Here is a 17,061-nt window from a genome sequence, read left to right as displayed (position 1 = left end):
TCCTTGTCACCAGCACATACATAATACTGTAGCCCCATGCCTCTGACAGCAACTCTGAGCACTGAATTACCCCCTGGAAGGGTCCTTGAGGGAAATGCTTCATTACTGCAAACCGCACTGTGGAGTCCCTTTGGAAAGGAGGAATGCTCCTGCAGGGAGAGATTGCCCATCCATGCCAGACACTGCAAATTATTAGCCCTTCATTGCTAGAGGATTTGAAGGCTGCTGACAGATCAAAAAGAATTGGTGTGGACACTTGACCTTTCCCCATTGCCAGGAGGAAATCACTGACCAGGAAGAATAGCACATGCTCTACTAGGCTCTACAGAGGGAGGAAAGAGGGTCTGGAAGAATTCTGAGCTATTTGTAAAATAAACACTGCTGCTTCAGCACAGCCTGTGCAGTTGGCCAGTGTTGCCATCACTCATGGGCATGCTGAAGGGGTGACTTCCAGTCTGGCATGTGCCAGGTGCCATCACAGCAACTCCTGCTCCAAAGGGGACATTCAGATGAATGCCCAGAAGACTTTCTTGTGGGTGATGAAAGTTTCACGCCTTTGCAGGCTGAGAACAGGACAGGATGGGCTAAACTGTAGTTTACAGTTTCACTGGCATGGTGTCTTGCCAAAGGGATTGAGCAGTGTGTGTGTGTGTGTGTGTGTGTGTCCCCACTGCTGACTTCTGCTAGATTTTATCCACTGCTTGATAGATCCTACATGTCTCTGCAGCCTCCCAAAGTGACTCTGAAAGCAATCCAGAGTAGGCATCACATTTGTTTCTTCAACAGTCTAACTCCCAGAAAGATCCTGTGAAATCAGCTGGCCAAATCCAAATCTGAAAAACACCTCCATCGCTGGTCATGATTAATTAATTCTGCTTTGACATTCCCCAGGGCACCTAGCAGCTAGTCAGAGCTGCCGGAGAAAGAGACATTGCTGTGGAAAAGGAATAAACAGACTTTCCTCAACCGCAGCCATGGAATTAGATGATAAATAGCTAGCTAGATAAATAATTTTCTGTGAGTGGTAAATCAAATGCAGAACAGGAATACAGCTAGCTGGCTTATCCCTGTGAAATCAAAGGTATTTGGAAGGAGTTTCCGAAGAAAGAAGGGTACTTAGAGTCTACTGTGCTCGTGAAGACATAGCCTGAAGTTATCTATCATGTCTAATGTGACTGTTTACAGTGACAGACATCCATTCTTGGACATTTTATTCTTGGTATAATATTTTTGGACCAAAGCAGCTCGAGGAAGCTTCCTCCTAATTTACATCTCTGTTTTCTCCCTCCTCATGCCTGGATTGCAGACAACATCTTTGTTCCCACAGCATCAACACGGTTTCCCCCGCAATGGCTGTTTTGTGCTTGGCCTGTGTCCCTCAGGGAGCTATAGGTGTCAGCCCAAAGTATGGATTCTTCAGCCTCTTCTCCTATCTGCCCTTTAAACTCTTTTCCTCCCTAAATCCATAGGTTCTGCCCGGATTTGTCCATTAACCACACAACAGAGGCTCCAGTGACAAAAATGTTATTCTGCGGGACTTGAGGAAGTCAGCAGGAGTTCCAGCAACATCCCGGATTCAGGTACCAACCCTGTGATGTGCATTGTACCGAGCAGATGGCGGTCTAATCCCTGCCAGCATGCAATGCCCAGCGCACAGAGAGCACCCGTAACCCCTGTCTGATTGAATATGCATATCTGCATCTGATTTTACTCAAGCACTAGAAGTCCCCGTGCACGAACTCATCCAGATAAATCAAGTGCAAGATGTCCACGTTTGAGGCCCTGTCACAACAAAGAGGAGGAACCTGCTGGTTCCCCTCTGCCCACACATCTCCCAGTCCTGTGAGTCTTTGCTCTCCTTTTGGCCCCCGTATCCCTGAGGATACAAGTCCCACCTAATCCTCTCCCTAGACATTCGGTTTGGACTCTCTGCTCCCATTGCAGTGAAGGTTTCCGAGCATGCAGATGGTTCCTCTGCCATCCTGCACACCCTCACCTGGAGTCTGAGATCAATTCAGATCACCCCTTCCCTCCCTCGATGCTACTCTTCTCCTCACCCCCCTTGCTCCTTCTTTATCCATCGCAGCAGGCACAGCCAAGCCACATTATTAACACTTGCCACTTCGTTAGTAATCTTCTACAGGAGGCGTAGAGAAGGAGAAAAGAGGAAAGAGTGCAAAAATGGAGAGTAAGGAAAGTTGAATTAAAGGAAGAGTAACAAAGATTTGTAGGTGTGAATGAGAAAGTGCAGGAGTAGAAGTAGTATGAGAAAAATGTAGCAGTTGAGAAAGAGATTTATAATTAATCCGCAGTCTAGCGAGAGAGCAAGGGAATGGAAGCCAAGATCGTAGGCTTCCCTATATGCTTCTGCTACTGATTTACTCTGTGACTTCAGACAAATCTTTTTATTTTCTCCTTTTATCTCCCACTGTGTAACCTTTAAGCATATGTTATTTGAGGTATGAATTGTCTTTAACTGTGTGTAGCATAAAGGAAAGTGCAATCATAGGCAGTAAAGATGCGAGACATTCTTGTTAACACATACTAAAATTAGGCACAAAAAAGTGCTTGGGGATTGACTGACAATGTTTATTAATTCAGGCTGAATCCATTAGATAGTTACTGTCAAAAAAATGGGATGGGAAAAATTTAAGAGAATGAAAGTACATGACTGCATTATTTCTTAGCTTAAATGCTCTATATTGAAATGTTTACAAAGTGGATCTAGAAGGAAATGAAAAAAAAAAAAGCAAACACCCTAATATAAGTGAACTAATGTAGTTGTGAAAAAAAGCTATGCATTTCTGCAAAATTTTAAGTTTTGAGGTGATTTTCTATTCTGCTTTCATTCTAGTCCCACATATAAAAAAGTATTTTCATTCTTGTCCCCATCCTAATTATGTTTGAATTGCTAAAATTTTTTTTTCCCCTTCATTTTTTGTTTTAAAAGCAAACTGGCAATAATAATAAAAAAAAAAAAAATTATTCAACTAACCCTACTAGGAATAGTAACTGTCTATCAGATCTATCAAATAATAACTGTCTATCAGATCTTCATAACAACATGAGGGATCTCGGCAAGGCTGAGTTTCTGTGAGGTTCTTAAGCTGATGGCTTTCATAGTCATTTGCTCTCTTCTAGTCTAAACCTGCATTCAACAGAGAACTTAAAGTGAAATAATTAGAGGTACAGAAAAATAAAGGAGCAAATCCTTGTATCAAAAATGAAAAAGAAGTTCCCAGGAAGTTATCTGAGACTGGATTTAATTTTTCCATTAGAAATTGCCGTATACTGCTGTTTTATTTTAAAACAGGCACACCATCCCTTTTCCCTACTATTTCTCTGAATTCTTTCTTTTCACTTCTCTTGGCTTTCTTTTTTTTTTTTTTTCTAGGCACCACGATCTCTAACGTAACCAAACAGGCGTGAGGTTCCTACAGGAAATTTGAACGTGTGAGGTCCAAGCGCATCTGACATTAAGCAAAAAAAAGCACAGCTCCCTGCAATCAGCCATCCCTGATTCGAACCACCGAAGTGCACTCTGAACGAGACACGGACACGCAGGGATGGGAACAGCATGTGCTGGGGATCCTGCTCCTCAGGCATCGTCTGGCATCCGCTTCTGCATCTGATCTCTCAAGTGTAGGACCCTGCTCACAGCCACCCACTGGCAATCGCAGTCCCAGAGGTATTTAAGGAAGCATCACCTGCTTATCTGCCTGCATCCAGTGGATTTAAAGAAAATTAGGCCCATATATAGAAGTTACACATCTAAATATCCCTGGGTGTTTCTACATTGTCAAAGAACTGGGCTCCTGCATTCCTTAGCCATAGACACTGCATCTGCATTTGTATTGGTTTTCTTTTGGGGTTTCTTCAGGAGAAAACAAGCTTCCACTAAGAAGAAACCCAGTGCTGGGTATATTTTGCTTTATTAACATCAGTTGTGGGCAATATGAGAAAGCACAAACCCTCCAACGGCTTACTGTCATCTTCCACCGTCTTCCAGTGCTGTCCCAGCAGACACTGCACGCTCAGACGCTCTGTACATGCACATGGGGCATGAAAATGCATCCTGAGCATCTTGCTACAAAAACACTGCATTACTGAGCTAGAAAACAGCCCTCAAATCCCTCCAAGAGCCTGGAATTTTAAAATTACATATAAAAATAAAATCCAGAGTGTATCCCAGCTCTCCTGTTGATCTGCTTTTCCCCAGCTCCAAATCTTATTCATGGAGGTCTTCAGAGAAGCAGTAATGCTGTGCAAGGGCAGCAGAGTGTGTATTTGTCCCCAGCCCTTCTGTCCACCCCTATTATGGCACCTGATGGAGGGTCATGCCCCCAGCATCAAAGGAGTGTCCCTGTTATTTGAGACACGAAGGGTTTGGGGACTGTACTTCGCTGATCTCAAGGCTCTACAGAAGAGCTCCCTTGGAGGAGCAGCAGTGAGAAAAAAAATGCCATGGGCAAAATTTCTGTCTTCAAACTTGAAAACAAACAAAGTAATGAGAAGCACTGCAGGAGAATCCACTGGTAGGAAAGATTTATCAGCCTCTTTTGCTCTTGTTTTTAATGTAAGCAGCTTTATCATTAATTGCTATTTACTGCAAATGCTGAAGTTGGTAAAAAGGCTAATATGCTGCACCAAAACAGCAGTCTTGAATCAGGCTTCTTGAAGTACAACACACATGTGTGTGTGTGTGTATGTGTGTGTGTGTGTGTGTGTGTGTATGCACATGCACGCTTGCACACTTCATTGTGCATGTTGTATAAGTAAAAGCCCCATATCTGTGTGCAAGGGAGGGAAAAAAGATACAATTAGCATATTCTTCCCTTATATATTCCAGTAAAAGGCCAACTTCATTAGTGGTCTTAGGCAATGACAAGAGAAATTAATTCAGGCCAGATTTCTAAACATCACACCATTTTTCTGGGGTGGAGGGGAGATAGATGCAATCCAGTGCTGCCTGTGCCCAGCACTGGAAATGTAAAGACTCAGCACTGCTGAATAAGAGTCTTTAGGGGTTTATATTTCCTGAGAACACAGGTTGCTGAATTCTTAAAAAATCCAGATTTTTCCTCATGCCAAACTTGGAGCCGAGTTCCCTGGGTGGTTCATATCCAGTACGTGAGCCGGAGAGCTCAGAGCCGCAGCACTGCCTGTAACAAGTTCAGCTCCTATGCATGGAAACACATGCAATTAAAAAGCTCTTCTGAAAGATATCGGTCTAAGTGACCTGCCCAAGGTCATATATAACATGTCAGTGACAGCATCAGGATTGAACTGTCTTGCTAGAGCTGCTTTATTCACACAGTGCTGTTGCATCCCAAAACAGCCGCTGCTCCTGGTCTGCTTGCTACCTTCCACTCCTTATCGCAGTCTCCTTAGAGACACATCTGTCCTGTGCTCCGTAAACCATAATATACCTATAGTCTTTTATTCACTATCCGTCACCATGCAGTTTTATTACAGATCCCTGAATTATCCAGCCTAGTCTACAATCTACTTATTCCTGCCAGCCATTCTCCTTTTCGACCCTTGCCTCACCTTTCAGCCTTGTCAGTGTTTTAAGTCTTCCAGGTACTTGAAATGCAGGGTACAATTCTGATTCCCTGGGGGAAATACAGAAGAATTTCACTGAGGCCAGTCTGCTGATGTCTCTCTTTTTTTGAATGTAGATGGTTGGAAATCAGAAACTAGCACCGGTCTCTGCAGTCACATTTGAATCAATCCTTCAAGAATACTAACTCACAACTGCCATTTGAAATCTCTGATCCTCATTCTTGCCATCTATAAAATTCTATTCTCCTGCCTTCTCTGCTCCTTTCATCAGAAATCAGTCTTCCAATAACGCAGGTAAACTGCAATCCTACCTCATAGCTATTTTTTTTTGCATGCATCTTTCTCATGCATTTTGCAGAACAAAAGCTCCCTTGTCCAGCCTTCCCCTCTCCAGCCAAGCCTATAAGCACAGTAATCATCACACCTACACAACCCCTCGTCGGCAGACCTGCACCCGCTGGTCACATCTCTCTCTCGTTTGCAATCCAGGAAGCCAAGGAATCATTCATCTCAATGTGGCAATTTGTCTCAGAATTCACACTTGCCTTGCCAGTGAACTTGGTGTTCCTACCTGCCAGCTCTCCCCTCCCTCCCTCCCAGCCAGTCACACATCTCTCTCAGAGCTTTATTCTGTCTTTCCTCTCATCTGTATGCTTTCCTCACAGTCATCAGCTCTTCATCCTTCCCACCTTTCTGAAGGAAACCCAGTTTTATTACCTGTCTCAGCCCCAGTGCAGATGACCGTGGAAGAGTAGTCTCCTCTCTGCTCACCTGCAGATGCTTATGGCCACTGGACAAGTGGTGCTCAGCAAGTGTCACGTATCCAAGCTGAACACTCCTGTCTGTTTACAACAGCCTGTTCTCTCTTCACCCACACGTCCGTCTTCAGCAACGGGAAAAAATGGCTGATGTGAGAGGAAGAGTCTGGAGAAAGGCAGGTTTCTCCTTCCTCCCACCAGCATGGCCCCAGCGATGGTGGAAGTCCATGGGCAGGATGCGGGACTGTGCCCGGCACGTGGCAGACAGGGTGGCCCTCTGACTGGGGAGGTATCTTGGGACCTTCTGGTGCACGGGACTGTGCCCTGGAGAGGAAATGTGGGGAGAGGAGATGGGACACTAACAGGCTCCATAACGGATCCCTCTCCACCCTGTCACTCCTACCAGGTTACTTTGTTTAAATCCCTAGATTTAGTGCACCCAGGCATTTATCTCTGCCACAGCCTTCCTGTGTAAGCTTGGGCAAATTCTTCAAGGTGACATTTTACAAACACCTCGGAGGCTGATTTTCCAAGTGTTCAGCATATCCCACTGCGATATTTAAGGTCCTGTTTTCTAAAATGTTCTGCTACCTTGCCACCAACTGCTTTCAAAATCTGTCAAGGCCAAAACTGAGCTCCTACTCCTGCAAATTGGAATGCTTCCACTAACTCTAATAGGATTTGAATTGATCCCCGAGCCTTGGGCTGCACTTCCTCTGGAACTGAGCAGAGGTGATGGCATTCCCTGTTTCTTTTCCTCCTCCTTCTCCTCTGTCTGGACTGCAGTCCCTTGAGGGCAAGGAGCTTGCATCTGTACAGTACGTAGCACTGGGAGACTCCAGGCTCATCTGAGCTCTGCACCATCCTGCAGATAACAGTGGTGATAGAGGAAACTGAAACGTGCAGCTCAGGGTCATTGCTGCTGCTATAACCACCCATTTTATGTCCTACTTCAATATCTACTGCAATCAGTGAAATTACTTTTGTGGGAGTTGACACAGAAGAAGAGATTGCTGGATTGATATTCTGTCTGGCATTGATGAAAACCTTTTTATAATACCTTAATCCAGCACCCACAGAAGCAATTTGCTAATCTCTTGCTGACATAGCTTCTAGCAGGATCGACCATATCCAGTCATATTACCTGGCCAACCATATTATGTTCTTTCTATGCAGAGAGAAAATGTCCTTCCTGACCCCAGAAGATGGTCAGCATTTGCTTTGAAGCATGAGATCTGATTACCATTGTCCTAGATTGCAGAGCTGCAAATGCTATTAATTGCTACAAAGTTATGTAGCCTTTTACACTTCAAATCCATCCAGACTTTCATCTCAGCGACATCCTGCAGTAGGGAATTGTGTAGCTTCACTATACACTGAAGAAAGGACTATTTCCTTTTAATTTGCTTTAAAAGTTTTGCCCTTTAATTTTGATGTGTCCCCTTGTTCTTGTATCATCAAAGTGTTAAAATGTTTCTGATCACTTTTCATTCTAACCTTCATATACTTTTGTACTGGAACCCAAATGTCCCTTCTTACTCCTAGCTTTCCCAGACTAAATAAACTATTATTTCCAGGCTTTCCTTATTTAACTTGTTAATATTTGTAAAGCAATTTAAAATATATTAATAGGGTTCAATTATAATATCACTTCTATTTTCCATCCTTCCTTTTAATGTCTCAAGTATCCATCTAATTTGCCATCAATCTTCATTGATTCTCCCTCTGATGATATGTAAGTCTTAATAATATCCCAGGGAATATTTCTTCTGCCTTCCTGGCCAGCATTTTGGAACAAAGAAGCTGAACTCCAGTGGATCATAAACATGATTCACTATGCACTCAGCATGTATATGGATTTACTGTTGCTTAGACTTTGATCCTGGAAACAGGTTTCATATGTCCATGGGCCTGTAATTAAAAAAATGTTTCTGTGATTCAGGTTGCAGGATCAGGCCCTTCGCAGTCGTGATGGCACTGGGTCAGTGACACTTGAGCACGCGTTTGAAAGGAAACCTGTACTTGTTATTCTTTGAGCAATATGTAAGCACTCAATTACATATCCTGCAGAAGCGGGGCCTGCATGCCATTTAGACAAGTGATGTGACGGGAAGTCTATCCAGTCACAAACAGGGGCAAGATAGACTATGAGAAATGGTTATTCACTCCTCCTCTTTCCCAGTGAAAGTTGGAGACACCCAGGAAAATTATGTGGTACCAGATCTAAAAAATCCCCCCCCCCCCCGAATACTTTTGCATGCAACTCATAATTAATTCCATTACTGCAGGATATTATGAAAACCAAACACATAAGATGACTTAATAAAGAAATAGCCATCCCCACAAGAGGCAGGTTTCCTGGTGACACTTCCCGTGTCAGTCCTGAGAGAACTATTGACTTTGTATGTCCCCAAAGAGCTGAAAGGTTATCCCAGGAGGAATAGCATTCATCCATTCCTTTCTGATCCCTTCAGGGCCCCTACTGTTTTGGTCAGACCACTTCTCAGTTTTTCTCAGTGTTAACAAGGCCTGATGCAGCTCCATCACCAAAACATATCACTCCTTCCTCCGTGTCACTAGCAAATACCCCGAGCAACACATCCAGTTACGATCACTGTCTTTTAATGGTAACTCTTCTCCAAGAAGCAAGTAAGAGGATTGATACACATGTATCTCTAAATGCACAAAAAGGATTTTATTAAAATACTTATGAAAACTCAAATTACCACTATTAGGTTACTTTAAGCCAGCATCATACAAATATTGTGGGAGAATCCTAACTGGTGGCTTTTCCCTGGCTGATCAGGTTTATCTATTCACTGGCCTAAAATACGGTGCAGCAACCCACCATCACTTTCAAATACTTTATAGTTCTCTTTTAGGAGAGTGGAAATGGCAGATAAACACATTATCAGCATTCTCAGGCATAAAACAGCGAAGCCTGGAGTTGTTTTGCAGAAACAACTCTGAATTTGGACAACATGACATAAGCAATTCTAGAAATAGCTGCTGGTCTTAAGGGTACGTTACATGTATCCTCATTGCTGCTTTTTTATCTCCGTTCACAATTTTATCACAAACATTATGCTGTCTCTGTTAGCTCTTTCCTTTGACTTCCTCAGTCTTTCTCAAGCATTCTCAAGTCTCCTCTTGTACCTCCTAAGCTCTCCCCACTCCCACAAAGCACGCCTTTCATTTTGACTCCAAACCTCCCCCAGCACAGAGCAGTGTGAGAAATGGCTGGAATAGCTCTAGCATCCTCATGTTCTAGGCAAGGTGGTCTGAGCCAGGAGGGACCCATAGCCACATATGTATCCCAGCATATGTCTGAGGGCTTCGCTTACCCGCTCACCATCTGTACCTCCTTGAAGAGCAGTCACATGCCGAAAGCAGCCAGGCTGCTCCGGCACTCATAGCTGCCTCCCTGCTGTTCGTTCCACTGAGCCCAAAAGTCCAGTTAAAGATTCACACCTGCTTGTCCTGGTCCTCCTGCCTGCCCTGAATCCTCAGCCTCCTTCCTAGGGTCACAGTATGTTTCCTTCCATCCTTCCTTGGTAAGTTTTAGATTCTCTGTAATTTTCTAACTATTGCTCTGAATTATTGAATAAACTTATTTTATTTATTCTTCTGTCCTTGCAGCCACACCTGGAATGTATTTCCCACACAAGGCAATGGTTTTAAAGCTCGCTCTCCCTGTCTTCCACCCTGCTTAGCAAGTCAGCATCCACAACTGCGAGGATAAATTACCACAGAGGTCTCCAATGTTAGCAATGTATCTGACAACCTCGTACGCAGCTCCAGCAGGGTAAAGAGATGGCTAAATAGGATCGGTTGTGCCAACTCAGGACTTCTGGCCAAAACTGCATCCAAAATCATGATGGACACAGCAGAGTCTAGAGCACAGGCCAGGTTCTAAATCACGCTCTAAATCAAACCCTAAGAAAGCGATCCTCACTCACCATGAAGCCAGTTAACTCCCCTGGCTTCGACAGGCTGTGATGATTTACAGCAAGTGGTTCCAAGCCTTTCACAGGTACTCACTGTACAACATATTTTGGCTGTAATATGCATAGACATAAAAGTCCAAGCTATAAGAAGACCTGTCATAAGGCTCCGGGCTTTATCTTCTATAACCATGAGGTGAAAGATTGCACTTTCTATCAGGATAGCCATGAGACAGGTCCCAAGCATGACGGGACTGCAAGAACCAGAGCTACTCTGCTGGAAATCGGGCAGTACGGGAGAATGGATGGGAGTGCAAGAGCTCCCTCTGCTCCTGTAGTGTGGTTTGATTTCCAGCAAAAAGCCCTGAAGCAAATTGTTTTTTTCTGGAGCTTCTCTTATGTATGAGAACCTCTCATGGCTTGGTTTGCACGCTTTTGTGTCATTGCCTGGTATGTGTCAGCCCAGAGCTGGCTTTGTTGTATTTTGTGAACCTCTGGGAGGAAAGATGTCGCTGTGATGGCAATACTCCATTGAGGACTGCCCACTGCTAACACACAGGAAGAATTTGCTCTGGGGCTTGAAAGCTGTACTGGTGCTCCTGGCGCCCGAGTTTCTGCCTCTGCCCAGCATTTCCATCACCAGTGTAAACAGTGGACAACAGTATGTGTCTGGCAAAGGCTATTCACTCTGTCCTCCTCTGGAGGCCACCATTTGAAGCTGTTTTAGATTATTTGCTCCCATCAGCTGCTGCTGCTCTGACTTACTGTTATTTCTATTGCCACCGTAAGAGGTGATCCATCAGCAGTGCAACTAGTTGTTTTTCTGAAATAGGAGCAGGGAGTGGTGTGCATGAGAGTTCAAGCATTGGGGAATGCTCTGTCAACACCTAGAGACAAGCCGGCACCAGAGCCGCGGGGGCACCGGTGCCACCATGGGCACCAGTCTCACCCAGCACTGCGCTCTGAACTGGCCTGTCAGCAGACCCAGCAGCAGCGCCGTGCATAGCTAAGCTCTGTCAGCTGCGCCTTGTAGGCAACAATAAAATGGATGTAGAGCACATGACTTCAGAAGAACAAATAGCAAAAATAAATAAGCGTCTTTCTCTCTCTCCTATGCTGCTGCTTGCAGGTCCTGCTTCAAGGCTGCAAGAAAACAGCTCACTGAGCAGGGGGCTGCAAAGGTTTAGACATGTTGTATGAAACTCTCCGATGCAACCACAGAGGGAATCCTGGGCCCGACTCTTACCTCCTTTTCAAAATGGCGTGTTTGTGCCCAATTTATGCCACCTTCACTTAGGATCTCATCCAGCATCCCCGAAGTAAACTTGAGTCCTTCAGTTATCTTCAGCTCAGTCTAAATCAGCTGCTCCTCTAATTTTCTGCTCTTTTTCCCATTCCTCCCTCCCACTAGTCCTCCTAGCACTTTTTCTTCCCTGAAACAGTACATCTTAGCCTGTCAAGTTGGCAACAGCTATCCTACACCTACTCTTGAACCCTGGTGAATATCACTTCATTTGTCTAGTCCAGCTCAGCCCATGTTTGACTCTCTCCAGACAGAAGAACCCAGTAGATATATCCAGTTTCCTTCCCCAGGCCTCTCTGCTTGATAATGTTTCCCTTTTCTGCACCGATTACAAGCTGCAAGCCTGCTGCAGCCCTGTCCAGCCAAGCTCCAGCCCCAGCAGGTCGGCTGGACGTGGCCATGCAGAGGCACAGCGAGAAGGGAAAAACCTCCCCCGGCATCCAAGAACGCTCTGGGGTATCGCAGGGAGCTGGGAGGAGATGCTGCTCAGCACCACTCAGTAACTCAGCATCCTGCTCCGGGCGGCAGCCATCTTCCAGGCAAGAGGAAGAACCGCAGGATCAGACCGTGGTCCGTGGGTCTGTTTAGAAGCCAGATCTCTCTGTGTGTGGATATTCTCCCTTTCTGGGAAGCCGTGCGGCATGGCCTGGAAGGAAACGGGCCAAGGTCCTTACGGTTGTTAAAAATCTCGTGATACTTTTGCAAGAGGGATGGTGTAAATCAAACCACAGGGCACAAGCTACCTAACTCCGGGTAATTTATATTCTGCCTCACTAAGTTCATCTCTGCACTTTCAATGCATGAAGTGATTTTTCACTTCCCCTGTAGTATTTGCTGGCACGGAAAAGCTGCTGGGCTCTGTCCCAGAAGTAGCTGCATTTCATCACCGGGCAAAAGATCCCTGCGTGGATGGGGCCAGATCCTCAGCAGAGCTCCCGCCCGCCCCGCCGGGTTTGCAGCCGGCCAGGATCCGGCCCGGCCCCATTCAGCTGCACCTGGGCTCCCCGGAGAAGAGAGCCCTGTTGTTATTTATCGTTCCCCCCCCCCCGCCCCCAGATTATTATTAGCGCTTGGCTCCCGCTCCGCGAAGCCGGGGGGGGGGGGGGGGGGAGGGGGGGAAGGAGGAGGGGGTGAACCCCCCCCCCCGCTCCGCGCCTCTCCGCGCCCCGCCGCTGCGTGGAGCCACAGCGCCCCCTCCTGGCCCAGGGCGGCGCCGCCCGGCTCCGCGCTGGCGCAACGGGGCGCGGGGCTGCGCGGCGGCGGAGCGGGAAGGCGGGGGGGGGGGGGTGTGTGTCCTTCCCGCGGGGATGCGCGGCGGAGCGCTCCCCCCACGCCGCAGCGGGGGTCCCTCCCTGCTTTTCCGTCTGCGAATGTCATGCCTCGGGCTGCTTTTGGGGGCTTTTCACCCCCGTCTGCAATTCTTAGCGATTTTTTTTTTTTTTTTAATTATTTTTTTTTCCTGCCTTCTTAACGTCTCTGCATCGCCTGTAAATACCATGTCGCCAGGGAGCCCTGGATAAACTCTAGAAACCCACATCCACTGCTGGAGGTGGGTGAGGAGACGGGTACGGGTGCGCCGGCTCTGGATTGGAGGCAGCTCCTGCAGTGCTTTCCTGAGCAAGGTGCTCAAAGCAGGCAGTGCCACTTCTGCCTGAGCAAAGACGGAAGGATTTGTCTTTGAACTATTTCTGTTACACAGACAACAGTTATTATTGTCTGCTGGCAGACCCATTCCCACGTAGTGTTCAGCATCAGCCTTACACATACTTCCAATTAGGTAAACAGCGGAGGGAACACGGATAACACTTCCTCTTTTGGGACACCTTTTACCTATAGCAAGATATATATTCCTCCTCACCAAAGTTTTAACACAGACTTGAGCCAGCCTCATTATATTCCTGCTCTTGGAGGGTTGCACAGTCTCCTCGCTAGGCCCGATGGAGAGAGGGGAAGGGAGGAAGGTCAGAGGGGGATGTTGATTAAATACATCTAGCACCAGTGACATCATTTCCCCAGTGTGTACTATGCCGTTTCTGATCGAAGGGTCTTGCAAAGGCATGCAAGTATTTGTACTCAAAGGATGGGAGGGTTTTGCTCTGAACCAGGGTAAGACTGAAGTGGAGCCTTGTACTGTGCGTGTTTTAGCTACAGATGAGTATGTGGTTTTGCTCACACACACTCTCACACACGGAAAAAGGTAACGTAACTCTGGCAGAGCACTTCCCATACTCACAGGCTCCAGCTCTTGATCAGGGAGGGCATGGTGGGTATGGGACTGCCGCTGCTGCCCCCAGCCATTCCCCTGGTCCCCTCTCTGCTGCTTGTTTGCCTTTCCAGTAATGAAACCATTACTGAGTCCTGGGAACACGCAAAGAGCAGGAAAACAAATGTGGACACACAACATGTGGCAGGCTTTTTCTGCTGAGTCGCGAAGGGCTTTGGAGTCAGAGAAACCCCAAATCAATGGCTGGAACTAACTACAAGGGAGAAGCCTACGCTGGAGGAACAAACCACCTACTGACAGACCTGCGAAGAAGACAGCACGCATATGCTCCTGTGAACGTCTGCATGTTTGATTCGCATACTAAGAGTACCAGTGCAGTTATTTCTGCATGTTCCGGTGTGTGTTCAGGTGTAGATCAAGTCTGTGTGTGTGAGTGTGGGGGAACTGTGGGGCTGCATAGCTTGGGTAGGTGCTTGCATCCATGCGAGGGTGAGACCAAGATGCTGCGTGTGAGCGTGGGGTGGACTGCGAGTTCGGCAACATGTGTTTTGTGTGCTTAGCGTGTACATGCATGCGAGGGAGACCACAACTGCTTGTCTGTGTGGTGTGTGGGAGGGAAAGAGTCCGGGTTTGTCTGTCTGTCACTCACAAGCAGATCTGATCAATCTTTTTCCTTCATAAAGCATTAAAAAAAAAAAAAAAAATCATTTCATATTTCTTACACCAAAGCCTCATCTCCTCTTTATTCACTACCTCCTGTTCTCACCAGCCCCCAAATACTTCTCTACAACTCTTAGGAAAGCAGCTTTACTGCCATTAACACATTATTATTATGCACCCAGAAGAGCAGCCAGAGTAAAGCATGAAGGACCCTTCTGTCCTACCTAGCGCAGATGTCAATCTCAGGGCTAAATTCATACATTACGACTGCCAGCATTTCATCTGCTGCTTGTTTCTCTCCATGAACAGGAGACTGCATCTAAGAAATGACACCCCCTCCCCTTCCCCACTCCCAAGTAAAAGCACGGAGGGACTCTCCAAAGCCAAAACACACACTCATGCTGACAGCCCTCCTCTCTTCAGATCATCGTGAGGTCTTTAGACCCAGGCTGTGCTGGACCTCGGGGATGATGTAATGGCGTGGAGATGCCCCCTGTCCCCCCATTCCCCATGGACTGGAAAAGGCAAAGTTATGCTCCACACCAGCCTCGCATGCGACGCTGAGAGCTGAGCCAGGCAAAACCAATCTCCGGCGCTGTGGGGTGCAGCCCCCCCCGGCCATCGCTGCCCTCCCCCAGCTCTGCCGCTGTCTCCCAGTCCCCACCAGAAGTCGAGGCAATCAGCCCAGTGTGGGATTCAAGGCGACAGACTTTCCTTTTCCTCTCGCGATTTGCTTGTCACTTGTGAAAACGGAGCAGTGGATTAAGTGGAGATGACACCATCTCCTTAGGGACGGTCTCGTGTCCCCCCGCCCCCCCGGGATGTATCGATACTCCGGAATACAGATGGAGCCCGGCTGCCTCCCACCCCCACCTCCACCCCCGCCTCGCCGCCTGCCCAGCCGGGGGCTGAACCCCCATTACTGGGCATCCTCCAGAGGCTGCGTCTTGCCCCCGTGGGAACCAGTACTCCCAGTCTTCCCACCCCCCCCGGTGCCGGCGAATCTCGGCCTCACGCTCATCACACACACACACACACACACACACGATCGTTCACCGGGTTGCAGGACCTCTGCCATCCACCTCTCCCACCCCCACCCCACCCCACCCCCCCCCCCCGGAACTCCGTGCTGCCCAGGGCGGGGGGGTGCGCGGCTGGGCGCGGAGCGGTACCGCGGGGCGCGTTACACAACGCGGCCGAGGCAGGACGGGGGAGCCCGGCGGACGCCCGGGCAGGGACATCGCTGCAGCCGCAGCGCAGCGCTCGCCTTACCTGATGCTAATGTCCCTCTCTGGCGGAGATCTGGTCGCCCGTGGGTTTTATTCGGCTCGGTAGGAACTTGTGGGAGAGCTTCTCTGTCCAGCTCGCATACTGGGTGCTGGGCTGATAATGCAGGCGTGAAAATCCTGGGGCTCTAGCAGTCCTTTTCATGCTCAGACAGAAAATCCCCTTCCTTGATCCAGATCGCGGGCATTAAGGGCAGAGGTAAAAAAAAAAAAAAAAAAAAAAAATTCCTTTTTTTCCCCCCTCTTTTCCTTTTTCTTGCTTTTTTTTTCCTCCCTTCCCTTATTCCTGTGCCCCCCCCCCCCTTCTGCTGCTCAGTTCGTAGCCATCGGGGGAAGGAGCAGAGGCAGCAGGGAGAATGGAGAGGGGGTTAGAAATAAAAATGAAAAGGGCTCCAGGAGGGAAGCGAGAGGCTGGGCTTGCCACCGGGGGAGGGGCTTGGAGCGGTCTGGAGAGGATGAATGGGGAAGAGGAAAGCAGGGAGGAGCCCCAGCCTGGCCATTTTATTCTAAGAAGTGTTTTGTACATAATTAGGGAAGAGGAGGGCCGGGGAGGGGGGGCAAAAAGGAGGGACTTAAGCTCCGACCAGACGGAGCCTGGGCCGTGGGAAGGGAGGATGAGACCGGGAAGGGCCGCTGGACGGGGCTGTGCGGGGTTCTAAACTTGTCTGCCCCTCGGATTTGGGGTGGAGGCTGCATCAGGACTGCTTGCGATTCCAGGCAGCTCCCCATCCATTTAATATATATTTTTTTGTACCCCCCACCCCCAGCCCCAACTCCCCCCTTCTATTTTCTCCTCACCGGAGCCAGGCAGCACGGGGCTCGATCCGCCGAGCAGGCAGCTGGGTGGCGGGGGGGTTGAGCGGTGGTGGTGCCAGGCTGTCCCCCAGCCTGACCCCAGGCTGAGGGTGCCCGCCTCCCCTCGGGGCGGGGGCGGAGGAAGGAGCCGCCCCCCGCCCATAGCCCGGCGGTGCGGGCGCGGTTCAGCACCGCGGACAGCGCCGGCCCGGCGCGGCGGTGACGGGCGCTGCGGCCGCTGCTTCCGCCGGCTCCAATACGGGCAGCCGAGCCGAGCCGAGCCCAACCGAGCCGAGCCGAGCCCAGCCGAGCCGAGCCGAGCCGAGCCGAGCCCAGCCGAGCCGAGCCGAGCCGAGCCGAGCCGCCCCGGGGGCAGCGGGCAGGCGGCTGCGGGCCCGGCGCCGCCGGCGAAAGTCCCACCGCTGGGCTCGGGGAAGGTTTGGGATGGGGACAGGGAGACGAGGGTACCTCAAGGGCGTGAGCCGCCCAGACCGATCTCAGCAGCTCAGCAAAAGGCAGAGGATTT

The 17,061-nt window shown here is 48.6% G+C and overlaps 1 protein-coding gene across 2 annotated transcripts in view; it reads right to left on the bottom strand.

Annotated features, from left to right (window-relative positions):
* The window catches only part of BRINP1 (BMP/retinoic acid inducible neural specific 1), an 89,721-nt gene extending 73,082 nt beyond the window's left edge, over positions 1–16,639 (bottom strand). Inside the window, exons 1-2 of one of the 2 annotated variants that reach the window (XM_033012020.2) lie at positions 16,539–16,639; positions 15,727–15,907 (exon numbers count right to left, since the gene is read on the bottom strand). The gene's annotated coding sequence lies outside the window, so the exon portion shown is untranslated. Of the gene's footprint in view, positions 1–15,726; positions 16,128–16,538 lie in introns of those variants that run through there. The other variant, XM_033012019.2, reaches the window with a different exon arrangement.
* Between the last annotated feature and the right edge of the window lie 422 nt (positions 16,640–17,061).

Source organism: Tyto alba, unplaced genomic scaffold (assembly GCF_018691265.1).
Source record: "Tyto alba isolate M040663 unplaced genomic scaffold, T.alba_DEE_v4.0 Super-Scaffold_11, whole genome shotgun sequence".
NCBI classification, from domain to species: Eukaryota; Metazoa; Chordata; class Aves; order Strigiformes; family Tytonidae; genus Tyto; species Tyto alba.
The sequence above is the reverse complement of the archived record's forward strand: the minus strand, read 5'-3'. Positions and strand labels throughout refer to the sequence as shown.